We start from the raw sequence: 22,732 nt of genomic DNA, 5'->3' as shown, positions 1-22,732 counted from the left end.
GTCAGCTGAGGCAGCAGTCGTCCTGCCAGGCTCATCAAAGATCCTTCGGAACAAGGCCAAGAAGTTGGTATAACTGGAAACTAACGGATCAGAACGCTCCCACAGCGGTGACACCCACTCCAACGCTGAACCTTCAAGTAATGAGATAATGTATGCCACTTTAGACCGATCAGTAGGGAAGTTGTGTGAGAAGAGTTCGAACTGTACCTCACACTGATTGAGGAATCCACGGCAATTCTTTGGATTCCCGTTATAACGAGGAGGAGTGGGAAGCTGAAGGCGTGACCTAGTTCCAGACAAGGAGGAAACACTGCCAGAGACAACCACTGGAGCGGATACTGGAACTGGAGCTGGAACCACTGAAGCCAGTGAAGTCTGAATTTGATCCAGCCGACCAGACAACTCCTGGAGACAATGCATCACCTGATTCTGTGCTGCCTCCTGACTCTGCACTCAAGAAACTAGGTCCTGCATGGCGCTTGCCTCTGGGTTCCGATTCCCCGGGTCCATGTGGCCTGAGTATACTGTCACTGGCCTAGACTGAGGGTGTTGTGAACTCAGGGATTCTTCCAATGGTTGGGAAGAGGAACCACAACTGAGTTGGAGAAGGGAGGGCCTGATATAGGATCTCCTCATACAGGACGCTGACAGTGGAGTTTGATGAAATAAGAAAGAGCTTTATTGCGAAAGAAAACAACTTAAAGTCAAATGCCACCAGAATAAATGAAGGGAAAGTCCAGATCCACTGGAGGGTTAAGTGAGCAGTAATGGGGATGCTGGTAATTGAAGAAACTGTGGGTGATGTTGAAAGTCACTGATAACCTGTGGACCTTATGAATGATGATTATTAGCACGGATGGTTGTAGAACTTATAAATGGTGACAGAGACGCTGAGGATGTGAGAAACTGAAGTGCAGGGGTTTTAGATGCAGTGGATCTGTAGAACTTGTGAACGGAGACTGAGACGCTGATGATGTGAGGATTTGAAGTGAAGGGGTTTTTGACACTGTGGGTCTGTAGAACTTGTGAACGGAGACTGAGACGCTGATGAACTGAGGAATTGAAGTGCAGGGGTTTCTGACGCTGTGGATCTGTAGAACTTGAAAACGGAGACTGAGACGCTGATAAAGTGAGGAATTGAAGTGAAGGGGTTTCTGACGCTGTGGATCTGTAGAACTTGAGAACGGAGACTGAGACGCTGATAAAGTGAGGAATTGAAGTGCAGGGGTTTCTGACGCTGTGGATCTGTAGAACTTGAGAACGGAGACTGAGACGCTGATGAAGTGAGGAATTGAAGTGCACGGGTTTCTGACGCTGTGGATCTGTAGAACTTGAAAACGGAGACTGAGACGCTGATAAAGTGAGGAATTGAAGTGAAGGGGTTTCTGACGCTGTGGATCTGTAGAACTTGAGAACGGAGACTGAGACGCTGATAAAGTGAGGAATTGAAGTGAGGGGTTTAAGATGCTGATGGACTATGGAGCTTGTGAACGGAGACTTGAGACGCTGATTCCTAGGAGCACGGATGACTGGAACGCAGGAAGGTTACCGGCCGCTGAAAACACCGAAGCTGGAGCAGTGAACTGGCAGCTGGAAATGCCGGAGGCACTGGGGTACGACTGCAGGAATCCTTGCCGGAAACAGGAGCACTGGCATCTACGTCAGGGAAAGACGATACTCAGGCACTGAAGCTCTGTCTGGCGTCTGACTTTGAATCTCCCGGAAGATATGAGCTATGTGGGGTGAGATATGTGTGATATGGGGGAGATATGAGTGATATAGTGGGAGATATTTGCGATGCGGGGGGAAATATGTGCGATGTGGGGAAAGATATGTGTGATGTGGGGGGAGATATGCACGATGTGGGGGGAGCTATGTGTGATATGGGGGGAGATATGAGCGATGTGCGGGGAGATATGTGTGATGTGGGTGTAGCTATGCGCTATGTGGAGGGTGATATGGGGAAGATTTGTGCTATGTGGGAGGACATATGCGCAATGTGGGGGGAGGTATGTGTGATATGGGGGGAGATATGAGCAATGTTGCGAGAGATATGTGCGATGTGGGGGGAGACATGCACTATGTGGGGGGAGATATATGCAATGTGGGGGGAGATATGTGCGATGTGGGGGGAGATATGAGCAAAGTGGGGGAGATATGTGTGATGTGGAGGGAGATATGTGTGATATGTGGGGAGATATGAGCGATGTGGTGGGAGATATACGGTATGTGGAGGGAGATATGTGTGATGTGGGGGGAGATATGTATGATGTAGCGGGAGATATGTGTGATATGGGTGGAGATATGAGCGGTGGTGGGAGATATACGGTATGTGGAGGGAGATATGTGCAATGTGGGGGGAGATATGTGTGATGTAGCAGGAGATATGCGCTATGTGGGAGGAGATATGTGTGATATGAGGAGAGATGTTGGGGAAGATATGCGCTATGTGGGGTGAGATATGTGTGATATGAGGAGAGATGTTGGGGAAGATATGCGCTATGTGGGGTGAGATATGTGTGATATGGGGGGAGATATGAATGATGTAGTGGGAGATATGTGCAATGTGGGGGGAGATATGCGGGATGTTGGGGGGAGATATGTGTGATATGAGGGAAGATATGAGCGATGTGCGGGGAGATATGTGTGATGTGGTGGGAAGAAATGCGCTATGTGGGGGGTTATACGAGGAAGATTTGTGCTTTGTGGGAGGACATATGCGCGATGTGGTCACAGATATGTGTGATATGGGGGGAGATATGAGCGATGTTTCTGGAGATATGTGCAATGTTGTGGGAGATATGCACGATGTGGGAGGAGATATGTGCAATGTGGGTGGAGATATGCCCTATGTGGGGAGAGATATGAGCAATGTGGGGGGAGATATATGCGATGGGGGAGATATGTGCCATGTGGAGGAGATATGTGCGATGGGGGAGATATGAGCAAAGTGGGGGGAGATATGCATGATGTGTGGGGAGATATGTGCGATGTAGTGGGAAACACAGATGTGTCCTCGTTGATGCGTATCGTGTAGCGGGTGCCATGCAACTCGCGCCGGCTCCTTACGTTATAAATTGCGTTATAAATGTAACATCATGTTATAATTGTAATGTGCATACTACTTTCTGTCCACCAGATGTCGCTTTTCCTAAACTGTACAGCGCATGGCTCAAATAGGCAACAGACCCTTCCTAGGGCCGCCTTCTGATTGGCTGACATTTATTATAACAATAAAGAACCATTAATCACTTCCCTTTATAAAAAAAAAGTCCCCTGCTACAAAATACAAGGCCACGCTGCCGCCCTGTTCACACAGTTCATTTTGTCGTTATATTGTGTACTAAATCCTGGATTTTATTAGCATAAACAGAATTATTATCTCGTAAAGCATTTGAGGTTCAGTTGCAAACAAATGGCCAGAAATGTGTAATGCATTGTACCACTGGGTCCGTATCTCATTAATATGACTTCCAGATGGTCTGCATTGTTTTTTCGCCACGCTTGGCGGATTCCATATGATTTTTTTTAATGTAAATCAGACAAAACACATCACCTACTTTAACCATGGTTGGCTGTGGCCTAACAAGTACAGTGTCCGCCCGCAATGTGTGCACTCCCGGGTTCGATACCCAGTGGATGCGAAATTATTGTTATATTTATTTATTTTTTAATGTAATAAAGTTATTTGGTGTGTTGCTACATCCCTTTATATTAAAAAAAGTCCCCTTCTACAAAATACAAGGACACGCTGCCGCCCTGTTCACACAATTCACTTTGTCATTATATTATGTACTAAATCCTGGATTTTATTAACATAAACAGCTTTATTATCTCGTAAAGCATTTGAGGTTCAGTTGCTATCAAATGGGCAGAAATGTGTAATGCATTGTACCACTGGGTCCGTATCTCATTAATATGACTTCCAGATGGTCTCCAGGCTTGGCGGATTCAATATGATTTTTTTTAACGCAAATCACACAAAACACATCACATATACACCCGAAGGGCCTACTTTAAACATGGTTGGCTGTGGCCTAACAAATACAGTGTCCGTGACTGATTACACTTTAAACTCCTAACAGTAATGAAATGCGACACCAATTGTATATGTTATCTTGTGGTCCAACGCAGCAACAAATATTTACTAAAAGGGGGTACAAACAGAAATACAATAATACAAGAGAAGAGCTACAACCAAGAGTACATACGTTTGTTTGCCTGCGCCACCCGGATCCGGTCCTCAGTCAGTCTAGCAAGATGACCTTCAGAGAATTAGACTGGGACCGGCCAGGGGGGTGTAGTACTGGTGACCGGCGGTCTCCTGACCGCCGGTCACCTTACCGACGCCAGGATCCCGGCAGCATACCGACGTCGGGATCCCGGCGGGGAGGGGTGAGTGCAGCGAGCCCCTTGCGGGCTCGGTGGTGACCTGCGGTCGCCACGGGTTCTATTCCCACTCTATGGGTGTCGTGGACACCCACGAGTGGAAATAGTCCCTGTTGGTCGGCATGCCGACCATCGGGATAGTGAGCCGTCAGGCTCACGGAGGAGGTCATGTGACTGTCGGTGTTAGGTTCCTGGTGCTCAGAACAAGGGAGATGTTATGAAGCGAGTCCAGAGCACCAGGACGTAATGCTGGGAAAGGGGAATGGAAAGGGAATAGCCCCTGGCGCCCTATCTCCGTTGTCTCGCCCGTGCTGTCAGTACACTCTTGCGAGACTATGGTTGCTTGAGCCCATGGCAGCCGCGTTTGAAGGGCGGATTACGTCTGCCCAACTTCGATGCCCCCTCAGGTCTTAATGAGAGACAAAGAGTGAACCGAGACAGGGTGATAACAAGGGGCCCTCTGACTAAACAACAAGGCCAGGGGCTACTAACAAACCTAAAACCAAAGTATGTGTGGCTTGCCGCCAAAGGAAAAGAACAACAAAGGAAATGCTGACCACACGCCGACAATACTTTTGTGTACCGGCGGTGACAGCATAAGCAGAACCCTCTGCAAAACACCAGTGACAGAAATAATAAGGGAATACAGCGGCCTAGGCCGACGGACGCGGTAGTGCCGCTACTCACGGAACCGGTACGAATACTGGCAAACGGACAGGAACTCCCAATGCTGCTGACACAGACTCTCAGAACTGGAGGACAGGCAGAATCCCAAACGGCAGACCGGTGGACACCAAGAAGCCAGAAACTTGCACAGGCAAAGGTACTGGACCTCAGGACAGGAACGCCTCACGGCAGGACACGGGATCAAACATAGGAATCGACACAGGAAGCTCAGGAACTAGCAGGAACCAAGCTCAGAACTCAAGCAGACTGAAAACCCAGAAATATCACCAGCATCTGTGAATTGCAAACAGCCAGCATATAACAGAGAGGCCTAATTAATAATCCCATGCAGCTGCCTTGTTGCATGATTCCAAACTGACCAGATGCAATTAGCAGCCAGGTGAGGCTGAACACAAGGGAACAAGCTGCAATTACACAGACTCACCAGCGGCAGCAGACAAGAGTATTCTAAAACAGAGCAACAGGAAATCCTGGCATGCAAGACAACTTTATAAACATAAAATAGGAATGAACCACTACCTGTGGTTCATAACAGTATCCCCTCCTTAAGGGTGAGCTCCGAGCACCCCATGACACCCACGGGGAACATAAACAGAAGTATAACATGAAATACAGAACAAAACTGCAAAACAGGAATGAGCCACAGCCGTGGCTCATAACAGTCGGTCAGCTGACCGGCGGTCACATGAATACCACCCGGCCAGGAGGCCTGGCTTTTATACAATTGTCCAAAACATAATACAAAGGAAACTGTAAGCTCTTCTTTCATAGGTCAAAGGGCAGGTCATTTACAGTACGTGAGGGGTCATAGGTTGGTTTGAATAGGTGGGCGATGCTTGGTCCAGGTGTACTTGCAGATGTCCTCCACTGGGTTCCCGCCGAATATCAGGAGTACAGTAATTACAGTGAGATATTAATATTGTATTCCTGCGCATATCTATGCACAGGAGCATGCTATATTCTGCAAACTGCAATCGGAATATTGCCCTTGAAATACTGTACATCTGGATACCAAACACTATGTCCTAACCTAATTCTGTCCCCTCACATCCTATAAAGCTGGATATCTCTGTTGTTCTATTTCTGATGTAAATGTAACTCGCTGGTGTGGTGCGTGTAGACTAGGGCGGTCATTCCGAGTTGTTCGCTCGCTAGCAGATTTTAGCAGCATTACACATGCTAGGCCGCCGCCCTCTGGGAGTGTATCTTTGCTTAGCAGAATAGCGAACGAAAGATTAGCAGAATTGCGAATAGAAAATTCTTAGCAGTTTCTGAGTAGCTCCAGACCTACTCACAGATTGCGATCAGCTCAGGCCGTTTCGTTCCTGGTTTGACATCACAAACACGCCCTGCATTCTGCCAGCCACTCCCCCGTTTCTCCAGACACTCCCGTGTTTTTCCCTGACACGCCTGCCTCTTTCCGCACACTCCAGAAAACTGTCAGTTTCCGCCCAGAAACACCCACTTCCTGTCAATCACACTCCGATCACTTCAACGCTGAAAATTCTTTGTTCTGACGTGAGTAAATCTACTCAGTTTTGTGCTAAAATACTTACCGCATGCGCACTGCGTACCATGCGCATGCGCATTTTGCCTTAATCGCTCTGTTGCGAAAATCGGCAACGAGCGAACAACTCGGAATGACCCCCTATATGTAAATTATGCACTATGTGGATACAATATCAGATATTGAATGCATATGCTACCGTATTTACTCATACCATGCGCTAATACGCAGGGCTTCGTGAGCCAATGTACGCAGCGTGCGGGTATGCGCACGCACGGCAGAACAAGCACACGCACGGAGGCAACTCTGTGTGGTGTTTGCACGTGATGGATGTGGGTATAATATTTTCGACTTTGACAGTGTACTTAATCCCGGATTTTATTAGCATAAACAGCATTATTATCTTGGAAAGAATTTGAGGTTTAGTTGCTATCAAATGGGCAGAAATATGTAATGCACTGTGCCTATCTCATTAATATGACTTCCAGATGGTCTCCATTGCAAAATTCTCTTCTACAGTATTCTATTCAATGTAACATCAATAAGTGAATTGTGTGAACAGGGCGGCAGCGTGGCCTTGAATTTTGTAGAAGGGGACTGTCACAACTGAGGGCCTGAGCTGACGGGAGGTAGCCTCAGTTGTAGGGGCTGAGATGTAACAGAACCTGGGAGGTTGTATCAGACCCCTAGACATGTAAGTAACATGTAGAATAACTGCCCGAAGGCGTGACCACGACAACCAGGATAAAAGTCAATGATGTTTATTATGACATACTCCGTAACACAGCAGCAAATAAGAAAACATAAAACTCAGCAGGGAAATAATACAGTTCCTGGGTACTACAGGGTGGCAAGGGCCACAGGGCTCTGGTAGTATGAGATAGTTCTTATAATCTTCTAGTTGGAAAGTCCTTACCAGGCCCGACTGTAGCAATGGAGATAGCCCAGGATCGTACCAGCTGGTGTTCCAGGAAGAGCTGGGCTGCTGTGGATAAAACGGCTGCTGTGGATACTGGCTGGAACCAGACTGATGTTAGCACGGAGTGGATACTGGCTGGAACCAGTTAAATAATAAATGTAGCTTGAGAGCGATGAAATATGAAATGATATATGGAGATTGAGAGCGGTGAAATAATAATACCGGTGATAAATGGTAATCTGTAGAAAAGGGTACCGGCACTTTAAGAAGAGCTGATCTCTGCTGGAAGCTGATTGCTGTAAGCAGGTGGATCTATGGCTGGAAGCAGATGAATCCAAGAGGATAGGAGAGTCAGGCTACACCGCAGGTGGAATGCTGGTGCGGGTCTCTTTAGTGGAGGTTTGGAGATAGGAACTGGAACCTGGAAAACAACCACAGGAGAGAGACAAACTGGAACTAGGTTTGACAACCAAAGCACTGACGCCTTCCTTGCTCAGGCACAGATTACTTATACCTGCAGCAAGGAAGGGATTGGCTAGGCAATTATGCAGATTAACATTGCAAACAACAGATTGGTGGAAATGAACAGATGACAGAATCCAAGATGGCTGCGCCCATGCAGACACTTGGAGGGAAGTTTGGTTTGTAATCCATGTGGGAATTAAAACAGTAATGGCGGCGCCGGCCACAGGAGACAGGAGACGCCAGACTGATAAGTGCACATTTAACCACGCGGGCACAGCGGAGGCCGCGGGAGACGCCATTCCGGATGTAACAGGCGTTGCGGTGACCGCGTCTCAGAGTGACAGGAGAGGAGGCAGGAATGTGGACATCAGTATAACAGATGGGATCCGGTCCTGGAACGCTGAGCCAGCCTTAGGAGGCATCTGAAGGGAAAGTAATGGTGTCCAGATACCCGGATCGTGACAGCACCCCCCCCCCCTTTAGGAGTGGCCCCAGGACACTTCTTTGGCTTTTGAGGAAACTTGGAATGGAATCTCTGGACCAAGGCAGGAGCATGGACATCAGAAGCATTGGTCCATGAGCGTTCCTCAGGGCCGTAACCCTTCCAGTCAATAAGATACTGTAGTTGACCGTAACGGTGACGTGAGTCCAGGATCTTGGCCACTTCATACTCAACGCCTCGTTGAGTTTGGACTTTCGGAGTTGGAGGAAGTGAGGAATGAAACCGATACAGGATCAGCGGTTTCAACAGGGAAACATGAAATGTCCTGGGTATTTTTAAGAAGGGAGGTAACTGAAGTCTGTAAGCAACAGGATTGATGACTTGCTCAATTTTGAAAGGACCAATGTAGCGAGGTGCAAACTTCATACTGGGAACTCTTAACCTCAAATTCTTCGTGGATAACCATACCCGATCACCCACCTTGAGAGCAGGAACCGCTCTACGCTTCTTGTCCGCAAACTTCTTATACCTGAACGATGCCTTGAGCAGAGCTGCTCGTACACTCTTCCAGTTGTTTGCAAACTGATGCAAGGTGATATCCACTGCTGGAACAGAAGTTGCTGGGAGCGGTTGGAATTCAGGGACTTTAGGGTGGAATCCAAAGTTGGTGAAGAATGGTGTTGAAGAAGATGAGGAATGATACTGATTGTTATTACAGAACTCGGCCCAGGGAAGTAATTGAACCCAGTCATCTTGAGAGGAAGACACATAGATGCGGAGGAAGGCCTCCAAGTCCTGATTCACCCTCTCAGTTTGACCATTGGTCTGAGGATGGTAAGCCGTGGAAAACTTTAGTTTGACTTGAAGGACTTGACATAAACTTCGCCAGAATTTGGCTGTGAATTGAACTCCTCGATCTGAGATAATTTCTTCAGGCAGACCGTGGAGTCGGAAGATCTCTTGTATGAACACTTGAGCCAACTTGGAAGCTGACGGAAGACCGGTGAGAGGAATGAAGTGTGCCATCTTGGTGAACCGGTCAACTACCACCCAGATGGTATTGAACTTGTTGCACATGGGTAAGTCTGTAATGAAATCCATCGACAAATGGGTCCATGGTCGACGGGGAACGGATAGTGGAACCAGTTGCCCCGCAGGCGACTGGCGGGATACTTTATGTTGGGCACACTTTGGGCAAGATGCAATAAACTCTATGACGTCCTTTCTCAGAGTTGGCCACCAATAGGACCTAGAGATAAACTCCAGGGTTTTTTGGATACCTGTATGTCCGGCAAAACGGGAAGCATGGGCCCAATGCATGAGCTTCTTCCTCAGTACCGGCTTCACAAAACTTTTCCCTAGTGGGGGTGTAGAGTCCATCCCTACCGTGGAGAATGCCAACGGATTGATAATAGGATGCTTGTCTGAAGACTCTGACTCATTTTCTTGCTCCCATGAGCGGGAAAGGGCATCGGCCTTGCGATTCTGAGAGCCCGGACAGAACTGGAGTTTAAAGTCGAACCTGGAAAAGAAAAGTGCCCATCTGGCCTGACGAGGGTTGAGACATTGTGCGCCTTTCAGATATAAAAGGTTCTTGTGGTCTGTAAGTATGGTGATTGAATGAGAAGCTCCCTCCAACAGATATCTCCACTCCTCTAGAGCGAGCTTGATGGCTAGCAACTCCTGGTCGCCAATGGCATAGTTGCGCTCCGCTGGGGAGAACTTCCGGGAGAAGAAACTGCAAGGATGTAAATGGCCATCTTTAGCCCTCTGAGATAACACCGCTCCTACTCCAACGGAGGAGGCATCCACCTCTAAGATGAAAGGAGAGTCGATGTCGGGCTGTTTCAGAACTGGTGCAGAGATGAACCGTTGTTTTAAGAGATGAAAAGCTTGCGTAGCTTCTTCAGACCACTTGGACGGGTTAGCACCCTTCTTAGTTAAAGCAGTAATAGGCGCCACAATGGTGGAAAAGTCTCGTATAAACTTTCTGTAATAATTGGAGAACCCTAAGAACCTCTGGACCCCTTTGAGGGTTAAGGGTATCGGCCAATTCTGGATTGCTTGTAGTTTCTCAGGATCCATCTCTAGTCCGGAACCGGACACAATGTAACCTAGAAACGGAATGGACTTAACTTCAAAGACGCATTTCTCTCATTTGCAATAGAGATGATTGACACGGAGACGGGACAGAACCTCTTTTACCCAAAAACGATGTTCCTCTAAATTGTTGGCAAAAATGAGGATATCATCTAGATAGACCATGACATGACGGTATAAAATGTCTCTGAAGATCTCATTGACAAAATGCTGGAAGACAGCTGGAGCATTGCTCAATCCGAAGGGCATGACGAGGTACTCATAATGTCCGTCACGGGTGTTAAAGGCGGTCTTCCACTCGTCACCCTCACGGATCCGGATGAGATTGTATGCACCTCTCAAGTCCAGCTTTGTGAAGATGGTAGCTCCGCTAACTCTATCAAAGAGCTCAGTAATCAGGGGTAGTGGATAGCGGTTCTTGATGGTAATGTCGTTCAGACCTCTGTAGTCGATGCACGGACGCAGACCACCATCTTTTTTCTTTACGAAAAAGAAGCCTGCGCCGGCTGGAGAAGAGAAAGGTCAAATGAACCCTTTTGCTAGGTTCTCTTTAATGTATTCCTCCATAGAATGCGTCTCAGGCAGAGACAACGGGTAAGTTCGGCCTCGAGGTGGAACCTTCCCTGGAACGAGATCAATCGGGCAGTCCCATTCTCTATGAGGAGGAAGGATATCAGCAGAAGCCTTACTGAACACATCCGTGAAATCTTGATTTGGAGGAGGTGGAACATCAGACGACCTGGGGGAGGAAGAACAGACAGGCAATACTTTAAACAAACATGTCTCAGCACAGGAGGAACCCCATGCCAGAATCTGCGTAGTCGTCCAATCAATAGATGGATTGTGAAGACGGAGCCATGGAAGGCCCAGGACCACAGGATGTGTGGCTCTTGGAATCACTAAAAAAGAAATAAATTCGGAATGAAGAACTCCCACTCTCAGACGAACTGGTAGAGTCCTTAGAGAAATAACTGCATCAAAAATCTTGCTGCCATCCACGGCAGTTAAGGAGATGGACGAAGGAAGTCTCTCGGTGGGTAGGGACCACCGTTTAACATAGGCTTCGGTAATAAAGTTCCCAGCTGCTCCGGAATCAAGGAGGGCAATGACGTTCCGATAACATTGAGCAACTTGAAGCGAGACTGGGAGATTACAATCGTGAGGAGATGGAGAGGAGATCATTACTCCTAGCCGGCCCTCTCCTTGGCAAGCTAGGATTTGGAATTTTCCCGGACGGTTGGAACAGGCATTGATGGTGTGAGACGGAGCTGCACAATAAAAACAAAGAGACTCAGAGAGACGTCTTCGGCGCTCAGCAGGAGTTAGACGAGAACGGCCAAGTTGCATGGGCTCATCTTTACATGGTGACAGTTGGCGAGGAGGAGGAGCAGAAGATTTTGGAGCAGATGATCTTCCACGCTCAGTTGCTCTTTCTCTGAAACGTAAATCAACTTTCGTGCAGAGTGAGATTAGCTCATCTAACTTGGAAGGTAAGTCTCTGGTAGCTAACTCATCTTTAATACGCTCAGATAAGCCATGCCAGAATGCAGCATACAGGGCCTCGTCGTTCCATGCCAGTTCGGATGCCAGGATCTGGAACTGTATAAGATATTGTCCTACAGTACGTGATCCCTGGCGTAAACGGAGAAGCTCAGATGAGGCTGAAATTACCCGGCCGGGCTCGTCGAAGATACGCCTGAATGTTGACACAAATGCAGTGTAGGAGGATAGCAGGGTGTCGGACCTCTCCCATAACGGTGATGCCCAATCAAGGGCTGAGCCACTGAGAAGAGAGATAATGTAGGCAATTTTTGTACGGTCACTGGGAAAATTGCCAGGCTGTAGCTCAAACTGAATCTCACACTGGTTGAGAAATCCCCTGCAGAATCTTGGAGATCCGTCAAATTTTGCTGGCGTTGGAAGATGAAGACGTGGAGCAGAAATGGGTAAGGTGGGTGGGGTCATAGCTGGAGTCACTGTGGTTGACGCACCGGACGCGTCTGATCCACGGAGGGTTGTCTGAATCCCATCCAGCCGAGTAGAGAGATCCTGGAAACAGCAGATGATGTGGCCCTGTGCAGCCTCCTGATGTTCAAGTTGGGCTGCCAGTTCTTGCATCGGCCTGGCCACTTGATCCTGGTCTCCGGCTGGATTCATATGGTCAGTGCTTACTGTCACAACTGAGGGCCTGAGCTGACGGGAGGCAGCCTCAGTTGTAGGGGCTGAGATGTAACAGAACCTGGGAGGTTGTATCAGACCCCTAGACATGTAAGTAACATGTAGAATAACTGCCCGAAGGCGTGACCACGACAACCAGGATAAAAGTCAATGATGTTTATTATGACATACTCCGTAACACAGCAGCAAATAAGAAAACATAAAACTCAGCAGGGAAATAATACAGTTCCTGGGTACTACAGGGTGGCAAGGGCCACAGGGCTCTGGTAGAATGAGATAGTTCTTATAATCTTCTAGTTGGAAAGTCCTTACCAGGCCCGACTGTAGCAATGGAGATAGCCCAGGATCGTACCAGCTGGTGTTCCAGGAAGAGCTGGGCTGCTGTGGATAAAACGGCTGCTGTGGATACTGGCTGGAACCAGACTGATGTTAGCACGGAGTGGATACTGGCTGGAACCAGTTAAATAATAAATGTAGCTTGAGAGCGATGAAATATGAAATTATATATGGAGATTGAGAGCGGTGAAATAATAATACCGGTGATAAATGGTAATCTGTAGAAAAGGGTACCGGCACTTTAAGAAGAGCTGATCTCTGCTGGAAGCTGATTGCTGTAAGCAGGTGGATCTATGGCTGGAAGCAGATGAATCCAAGAGGATAGGAGAGTCAGGCTACACCGCAGGTGGAATGCTGGTGCGGGTCTCTTTAGTGGAGGTTTGGAGATAGGAACTGGAACCTGGAAAACAACCACAGGAGAGAGACAAACTGGAACTAGGTTTGACAACCAAAGCACTGACGCCTTCCTTGCTCAGGCACAGATTACTTATACCTGCAGCAAGGAAGGGATTGGCTAGGCAATTATGCAGATTAACATTGCAAACAACAGATTGGTGGAAATGAACAGATGACAGAATCCAAGATGGCTGCGCCCATGCAGACACTTGGAGGGAAGTTTGGTTTGTAATCCATGTGGGAATTAAAACAGTAATGGCGGCGCCGGCCACAGGAGACAGGAGACGCCAGACTGATAAGTGCACATTTAACCACGCGGGCACAGCGGAGGCCGCGGGAGACGCCATTCCGGATGTAACAGGCGTTGCGGTGACCGCGTCTCAGAGTGACAGGAGAGGAGGCAGGAATGTGGACATCAGTATAACAGATGGGATCCGGTCCTGGAACGCTGAGCCAGCCTTAGGAGGCATCTGAAGGGTAAGTAATGGCGTCCAGATACCCGGATCGTGACAGGGACTTTTTTATATAAAGGGAAGAACATGATTGGCCAGCCTCTCACAGATCACTGTATACTGCCACAGCATTGTATTCAGCACTGTAGTCTTACCGTGGAGCATTCGCCACCCAGCGGTTAAACTGTGTAATACATGGCGTGGGACACAACGCACGCCATAATGTTATTTCCAACTAGTGACTCAGGACCCTAAATAGTGCGCTATGAGCAACGATGTATGAGGATACATCTGTATGTGTGATATGGGGGGAGATATGAGTGATGTAGCGGGAGATATGTGGGGGAAAATATTCGTGATGTCGGGGGAGATATGTGTGATTTGGGGGAAGATATGCGCTATGTGGGGGGAGATATGTGTGATATGGGGAGATATTTGCGATGTGGGGAGAGATATGTGCGATTTGGGGGAAGATATACGCTATGTGGGGGGAGATATATGTGATATGAGTGGAGATATGAGTGATGTAGTGGGAGATATGTGGGGGAGTTATCCATGATCTAGGGGGAGATATGTGCGATGTAGCTGGAGATATGTATGATGTGGGGGGAGATATGTGCAATGTGGGGGAAGATATGCGCTATGTGGGGGGAGATATGTGTGATATGGGGGAGATATGAGCGATGGAGCGGGAGATATGTAGGGGGAGATATTCGTGATGTGGGGGGAGATATGTGTGATGTAGCGGGAGATATGTGCGATGTGGGGGAAGATATGCACTATGTGGGGGGAGATATGTGTCATATGAGTGGAGATATGAGCGATGTAGCGGGAGATATGTGGGGGGACATATGCGTGATGTTGGGGGAGATATGTGCGATGCAGGTGGAGATATGTTCGATGTGGGGGGAGATATAAGCAATGTAGCGGGAGATATGTGGGGGAGATATGCGTGATGTAGGGGGAGATATGTGCGATATAGCTGGAGATATGTGCGATGTTGCGATGTGAGGGGAGATATGTGCGATGTGGGGGGATATATGTGCGATGTAGCCGGAGATATGTGAGGGGAGATATGTGTGATGTAGGGGGAGATATGAGGATGTGGTGGGAGATATGAGCGATGTGGGGGGATATATGTGCGATGTAGTGGGAGATATGCGCTATGTGGGGGGAGATATGCGCGATGTGGGGGGATATATGTGCGATGTATCAGGAGATATGTGCTGTGTAGGGGGAGATATGTGTGATGTAGCGGGAGATATGTGTGATATAGCGGGAGATATGTGGGGGACATATGCGTGATCTAGCGGGTTATATGTGCGATGTAGCTGGAGATATGTGTGATATGGGGGGAGATATGAGCGATGTAGCGGGAGATATGTGGGGGGAGATACGCATGATGTAGGGGGATATGTGCGATGTAACTGGAGATATGTGCGATGGGGAGGAAGATATGTGCTATGTGGGGGGAGATATGTGTGATATGGGGGGAGATATGAGTGATGTAGCTGGAGATATGTGGGGGACATATGCGTGATGTAGGAGGAGATATGTGCGATGTAGCTGGAAATATGTGAGATGTGGGGGGTAGATATGTGTGATATGTGGGGAGATATGAGCGATGTAGCGGGAGATATGTGGGGAGAGATATGCGTGATGTTGGGGGAGATATGTGCGATTTAGCTGGAGATATGTGCGATGTGGGGGGTGATATGTGCGATGTGGAGGAAGATATGTGCTATGTGGGTGGAGATATGTGTGATATGGGGGAGACATGTGCAATGTAGCGGGAGATATGTGAGGGGAGATATTTGTGATGTAGGGGGAGATATGTGGGGGGAGATATTCGTGATGTGGGGGGGAGATATGTGCAATGTAGGTGGATATATGTGCAATGTGGGGGGAGATATGTGCAATGTTGGGGAAGATATGCACTATGTGGGGGGAGATATGTGTGATATGGGGGGAGATAAAAGCGAAGTAGCGGGAGATATGTTGGGGGAGATATTCGTGATGTGGGGTGAGATATGTGCAATGTAGCTGAAAATATGTGGGGGGAGATATGTGCAATGTGGGGGAAGATATGCGCTATGTTGGGGGAGAAATGTGTGATATGGGGGGAAATGTGTGATGTAGCGGGAGATATGTGGGGGGAGATATTTGTGATGTGGGGGCAGATATGTGTGATGAAGATGGAGATATGAGTAAAATGGGGGGATATATGTGCATTGTAGCGAAAGATATGTGCTATGTGAGGGGACATATGTGTGATGTGGGGGTAGATATGCGCAATGTAGCGGGAGTTATGTGTGATGTAGTGGGAGATATGCGCTATGTGAGGGGATATATGTACGATGTAGCGGGAGAGATATGCGCTATTTGGGGGGATATATGTGTGATGTAGCAGGAGATATGCACTATGTGGGGGGAGATATGTGTGATATGAGTGGAGATATGAGTGATGTAGTGGGAGATATGTGGGGGAGTTATGCATGATCTAGGTGGAGATATGTGCGATGAAGCTGGAGATATGTACGATGTGGGGGGAGATATGTGCAATGTGGGGGAAGATATGCGCTATGTGGGGGGAGATATGTGTGATATGGGGGAGATATGAGCGATGGAGCGGGAGATATGTAGGGGGAGATATTCGTGATGTGGGGGGAGATATGTGTGATGTAGGGGGAGATATGTGTGATGTAGCGGGAGATATGTGCGATGTGGGGGAAGATATGCACTATGTGGGGGGAGATATGTGTCATATGAGTGGAGATATGAGCGATGTAGCGGGAGATATGTGGGGGGACATATGCGTGATGTTGGGGGAGATATGTGCGATGCAGGTGGAGATATGTTCGATGTGGGGGGAGATATGAGCAATGTAGCGGGAGATATGTGGGGGAGGTATGCGTGATGTAGGGGGAGATGTCACAACTGAGGGCCTGAGCTGACGGGAGGCAGCCTCAGTTGTAGGGGCTGAGGTGTAGTGGAACCTGGGAGGTTGTATCAGACCCCTAGACATGTAAGTTACACGTAGAAGAATTGCACGAAGGCGTGACCACGACAACCAGAATAAAAGTCAATGATGTTTATTATGACATACTCCGTATCACAGCAGCAATAAAAGGAAAACATAAAATCAGCAGTGAAATAATACAGTTCCTGGGTACAACATGGTGGCAAGGGCCACAGGGCTCTGGTAGTATGAGACAGTTCTTATTATCTTCTAGTTGGAAAGTCCTTACCAGGCCCGACTGTAGCAATGGAGATAGCCCAGGATCGTACCAGCTGGTGTTCCAGGAAAAGCTGGGCTGCTGTGGGTAAAATGGCTGCTGTGGGTACTGGACTGGCTGGAACCAGACTGATGTTAGCACGGAGTGGATTGCTGGATGGAACCAACCAAATAATAAATGAAGCTTGAGAGCGATGAAATATGATGGATATATGGAGCTTGAGAGCGGTGAAATAATAGTACCGGTGGTGAGAGGTAATCTGCAGAAATGATACCGGCACTTTAAGAAAAGCTGAACTCTGCTGGAAGCTAGGCTGAAAGCAGGTAATTCTGTAACTGGAAACAGATGAGTCCCAAAGGACTGGAGAGTCAGGCTGCACCGCAGATGGTAAACTGGAGCGGGTCTCTTTAGTGGAAGTTTAAAGATGGTAACTGGAACCTGGAAAACAACCACAGGAGAGAGAGACAAACTGGAACTAAGTTTGACAACCAAAGCACTGACGCCTTCCTTGCTCAGGCACAGAATACTTATACCTGCAGCAAGGAAGGGATTGGCTAGGCAATTATGCAGATTACAATGCAAACAACGGATTGGAGGAATTTGAGCAGGTGACAGAATCCAACATGGCTGCGCCCATGCAGACACTTGGAGGGAAGATTGGTTTGTAATCCATGTGGGAACTTAGACAGTAATGGCAGCGCCGGCCACAGTAAACAGAAGACGCCAGACAAGATGTAACATGGCGCTGCTGTGACAGCGTCTCAGAGTGACAGGAGAGGAGGCAGGAATGTGGACATCAGAATAACAGATGGGATCCGGTCCTGGAGCGCTGAGCCAGCCTTAGGAGGCATCTGAAAGGTAAGTAATGGCGTCCAGATACCCGGATCGTGACAGCACCCCCCCCTTTAGGAGTGGCCCCAGGACACTTCTTTGGCTTTTGAGGAAACTTGGAGTGGAAATTCCAGACCAAAGCAGGAGCATGGACATCAGAAGCATTGGTCCATGAGCGTTCCTCAGGGCCGTAACCCTTCCAGTCAATAAGATACTGTAATTGACCATAACGGTGACGTGAGTCCAGAATCTTGGCCACTTCATACCCAACGCCTCGTTGAGTTTGGACTTTCGGAGCTGGAGGAAGTGTAGAATGAAACCGATTCAGGATAAGCGGTTTCAACAGGGAAACATGGAATGTCCTGGGTATTTTTAAGAAGGGAGGTAACTGGAGTCTGTAAGCAACAGGATTGATGACTTGTTCAATTTTGAAAGGACCGATGTAGCGAGGAGCAAACTTCATGCTGGGAACTCTAAACCTCAAATTCTTCGTGGATAACCACACCCGATCACCCACCTTGAGAGCAGGAACCGCTCTACGCTTCTTATCCGCAAACTTCTTGTACCTGAACGATGCTTTGAGCAGAGCCGCTCGTACATTCTTCCAGTTGCTTGCAAACTGACGTAAAGTGATATCCACTGCTGGAACAGAAGTTGCTGGAAGCGGTTGGAATTCAGGAACTTTAGGGTGGAATCCATAGTTAGTGAAGAATGGTGTTGATGAAGATGAGGAATGATATTGGTTGTTATGACAAAACTCGGCCCAGGGAAGTAGTTGAACCCAGTCATCTTGAGAGGAAGACACATAGATGCGGAGGAAGGCCTCCAAGTCCTGATTCACCCTCTCAGTTTGACCATTGGTCTGAGGATGGTAAGCCGTGGAAAACTTTAGTTTGACTTGGAGGACTTGACATAAACTTCGCCAGAATTTGGCTGTGAATTGGACTCCTCGATCTGAGATAATTTCTTCAGGAAGACCGTGGAGTCGGAAGATCTCTTGTATGAACACTTGGGCCAGCTTGGAAGCTGACGGAAGACCGGTAAGAGGAATGAAGTGTGCCATCTTGGTGTACCGGTCAACTACCACCCAGATGGTATTGAACTTGTTGCACATAGGTAAGTCTGTAACGAAATCCATCGACAAATGGGTCCATGGTCGACGAGGAACGGATAGTGGAACCAGTTGCCCTGCAGGCGACTGGCGGGATACTTTGTGTTGGGCACACTTTGGGCAAGATGCAATAAAACTCCATGACGTCCTTTTTCAGAGTTGGCCACCAATAGGACCTAGAGATAAACTCCAGGGTTTTTTGGATTCCTGTATGTCCGGCAAAACGGGAAGCATGGGCCCAATGCATGATCTTTTTCCTTAGCACCGGCTTCACAAAACATTTCCCTGGTGGGGGCGTAGAGTCCATCCCTACCATGGAGAATGCCAACGGATTAATAATAGGATGCTTGTCTGAAGACTCTGACTCATTTTCTTGCTCCCATGAGCGGGAAAGGGCATCGGCCTTGCGATTCTGAGAGCCCGGACAGAACTGGAGTTTAAAGTCGAACCTGGAAAAGAAAAGTGCCCATCTGGCCTGACGAGGGTTGAGACATTGTGCGCTTTTCAGATATAAAAGATTCTTGTGGTCGGTAAGTATAGTGATTGAATGAAAAGCTCCCTCCAACAGATATCTCCACTCCTCTAGAGCGAGTTTGATGGCTAGCAACTCCTGGTCGCCAATGGCATAGTTACGCTCAGCTGGGGAGAACTTCCGGGAGAAGAAACTGCAAGGATGTAGATGGCCATCTTTAGCCCTCTGAGATAACACCGCTCCTACTCCAACGGAGGAGGCATCCACCTCTAAGATGAAAGGAGAGTCGATGTCGGGCTGTTTCAAAACTGGTGCAGAGATGAACCGTTGTTTTAGGAGATGAAAAGCTTGCGTAGCTTCTTCAGACCACTTGGACGGGTTAGTACCCTTCTTGGTTAATGCAGTGATAGGCGCCACAATGGTGGAAAAGTCTCGTATAAACTTTCTGTAATAATTGGCGAACCCTAAGAACCTCTGGACCCCTTTGAGGGTTAAGGGTATCGGCCAATTCTGGATTGCTTGTAATTTCTCAGGATCCATCTCTAGTCCGGAACCGGACACAATGTAACCTAGAAACGGAATGGATTTGACTTCAAAGACACATTTCTCTAATTTGCAATAGAGATGATTGACACGGAGACGGGACAGAACCTCCTTTACCCAGAAACGATGTTCCTCTAGATTATTGGCAAAGATGAGGATATCATCTAGATAGACCACGACATGGCGGTATAAGATGTCTCTGAAGATCTCAGTCACGAAATGCTGGAAGACAGCTGGAGCGTTGCTCAATCCGAAGGGCATGACGAGGTACTCATAATGTCCGTCACGGGTGTTAAAGGCGGTCTTCCACTCGTCACCCTCACGGATCCGGATGAGATTGTATGCACCTCTCAAGTCCAGCTTTGTGAAGATGGTGGCTCCGCTAACTCTATCAAAGAGCTCAGTAATCAGGGGTAAAGGATAGCGGTTCTTGATGGTAATGCCGTTCAAACCTCTGTAGTCGATGCACGGCCGCAGACCACCATCTTTTTTCTTTACGAAAAAGAAGCCTGCGCCGGCTGGAGAAGAGGAAGGTCGGATGAACCCCTTCGCTAGGTTCTCTTTAATGTATTCCTCCATGGAATGCGTCTCAGGCAGAGACAACGGATAAGTTCGGCCTCGAGGTGGAACCTTCCCTGGAACGAGATCAATCGGGCAGTCCCAATCTCTATGAGGAGGAAGGATATCAGCAGAAGCTTTACTGAACACATCCGTGAAATCTTGATATGGAGGAGGTGGAACATCAGACGACTTGGAGGAGGAAGTACAAACAGGCAATACTTTAAACAAACATGTCTCAGCACAGGAGGGACCCCATGCCAGAATTTGCGTAGTCGTCCAGTCAATTGATGGATTGTGGAGACGGAGCCATGGAAGGCCCAGAACCACTGGATGTGTGGCTCTTGGAATCACTAGAAAAGAGATAAATTCAGAATGAAGAACTCCCACTCTCAGACGAACTGGTAGAGTCCTTAGAGAAATAACTGCATCGAAAATCTTGCTGCCATCCACGGCAGTTAAGGAGATGGACGAAGGAAGTCTCTCGGTGTGTAGGGACCACCGTTTAACATAGGCTTCGGTTATGAAATTCCCAGCTGCTCCGGAATCAAGGAGGGCAATGACGTTCCTATAACGTTGAGCAATTTGGAGCGAGACTGGGAGATTACAATCATGAGGAGATGGAGAGGAGATCATTACTCCTAGCCGGCCCTCTCCTTGGCGAGCTAGGATCTGGAGTCCCGGACGTTTGGGACAGGCATTGATGGTGTGAGACGGAGCTGCACAGTAAAGACAAAGAGACTCAGAGAGACGTCTTCGGCGCTCAGCAGGAGTTAGACGGGAACGACCAATTTGCATGGGCTCATCTTTGGATGGTGACAGTTGGCGAGGAGGAGGAGCAGAAGACTTTGGAGCAGATGATCTTCCACGCTCAGTTGCTCTTTCTCTGAAACGTAAATCAACTTTCGTGCAGAGTGAGATTAGCTCATCTAACTTAGAAGGCAAGTCTCTGGTAGCTAACTCATCCTTAATACGCTCTGATAAGCCATGCCAGAATACAGCATACAGGGCCTCGTCGTTCCATGCCAGTTCGGATGCCAGGATCTGGAACTGTGTAAGATACTGTCCTACAGTAAGCGATCCCTGGCGTAAATGGAGAATCTCAGATGAAGCTGAAGTTACCCGGCCTGGCTCGTCGAAGATACGCCTGAATGTTGACACAAAATCAGTATAGGAGGACAGCAGGGTATCAGACCTCTCCCATAACGGTGATGCCCAGTCAAGGGCTGAGCCACTGAGAAGAGAAATAATGTAGGCAATTTTGGTTCGGTCACTGGGAAAATTGCCAGGTTGTAGCTCAAAATGAATTTCACACTGGTTGAGAAATCCCCTGCAGAATCTTGGAGATCCGTCAAATATTGCTGGCGTTGGAAGATGAAGACGTGGAGCAAAAATGGGTAAGGTGGGTGGGGTTACAGCTGGAGTCACTGTGGGTGACGCACCGGACGCGTCCGATCCACGGAGGGTTGTCTGAATCCCATCCAGCCGAGTAGAGAGATCCTGGAGACAGCGGATGATGTGGCCGTGTGCAGCCTCCTGATGTTCAAGTCGGGCTGCCAGTTCTTGCATCGGCCTGGCCGCTTGATCCTGGTCTCCGGCTGGATTCATATGGTCAGTGCTTACTGTCACAACTGAGGGCCTGAGCTGATGGGAGGCAGCCTCAGTTGTAGGGGCTGAGGTGTACTGGAACCTGGGAGGTTGTATCAGACCCCTAGACATGTAAGTTACACGTAGATGAATTGCCCGAAGGCGTGACCACGACAACCAGAATAAAAGTCAATGATGTTTATTATGACATACTCCGTATCACAGCAGCAATAAAAGGAAAACATAAAATCAGCAGTGAAATAATACAGTTCCTGGGTACTACAGGGTGGCAAGGGCCACAGGGCTCTGGTAGTATGAGACAGTTCTTATTATCTTCTAGTTGGAAAGTCCTTACCAGGCCCGACTGTAGCAATGGAGATAGCCCAGGATCGTACCAGCTGGTGTTCCAGGAAAAGCTGGGCTGCTGTGGGTAAAATGGCTGCTGTGGGTACTGGCTGGAACCAGACTGATGTTAGCACAGAGTGGATTGCTGGATGGAACCAGCCAAATAATAAATGAAGCT

Source organism: Pseudophryne corroboree, chromosome 2 (genome assembly GCF_028390025.1).
Source record: "Pseudophryne corroboree isolate aPseCor3 chromosome 2, aPseCor3.hap2, whole genome shotgun sequence".
Classification (NCBI taxonomy): domain Eukaryota; kingdom Metazoa; phylum Chordata; class Amphibia; order Anura; family Myobatrachidae; genus Pseudophryne; species Pseudophryne corroboree.
This window is presented reverse-complemented; position numbering follows the sequence as displayed.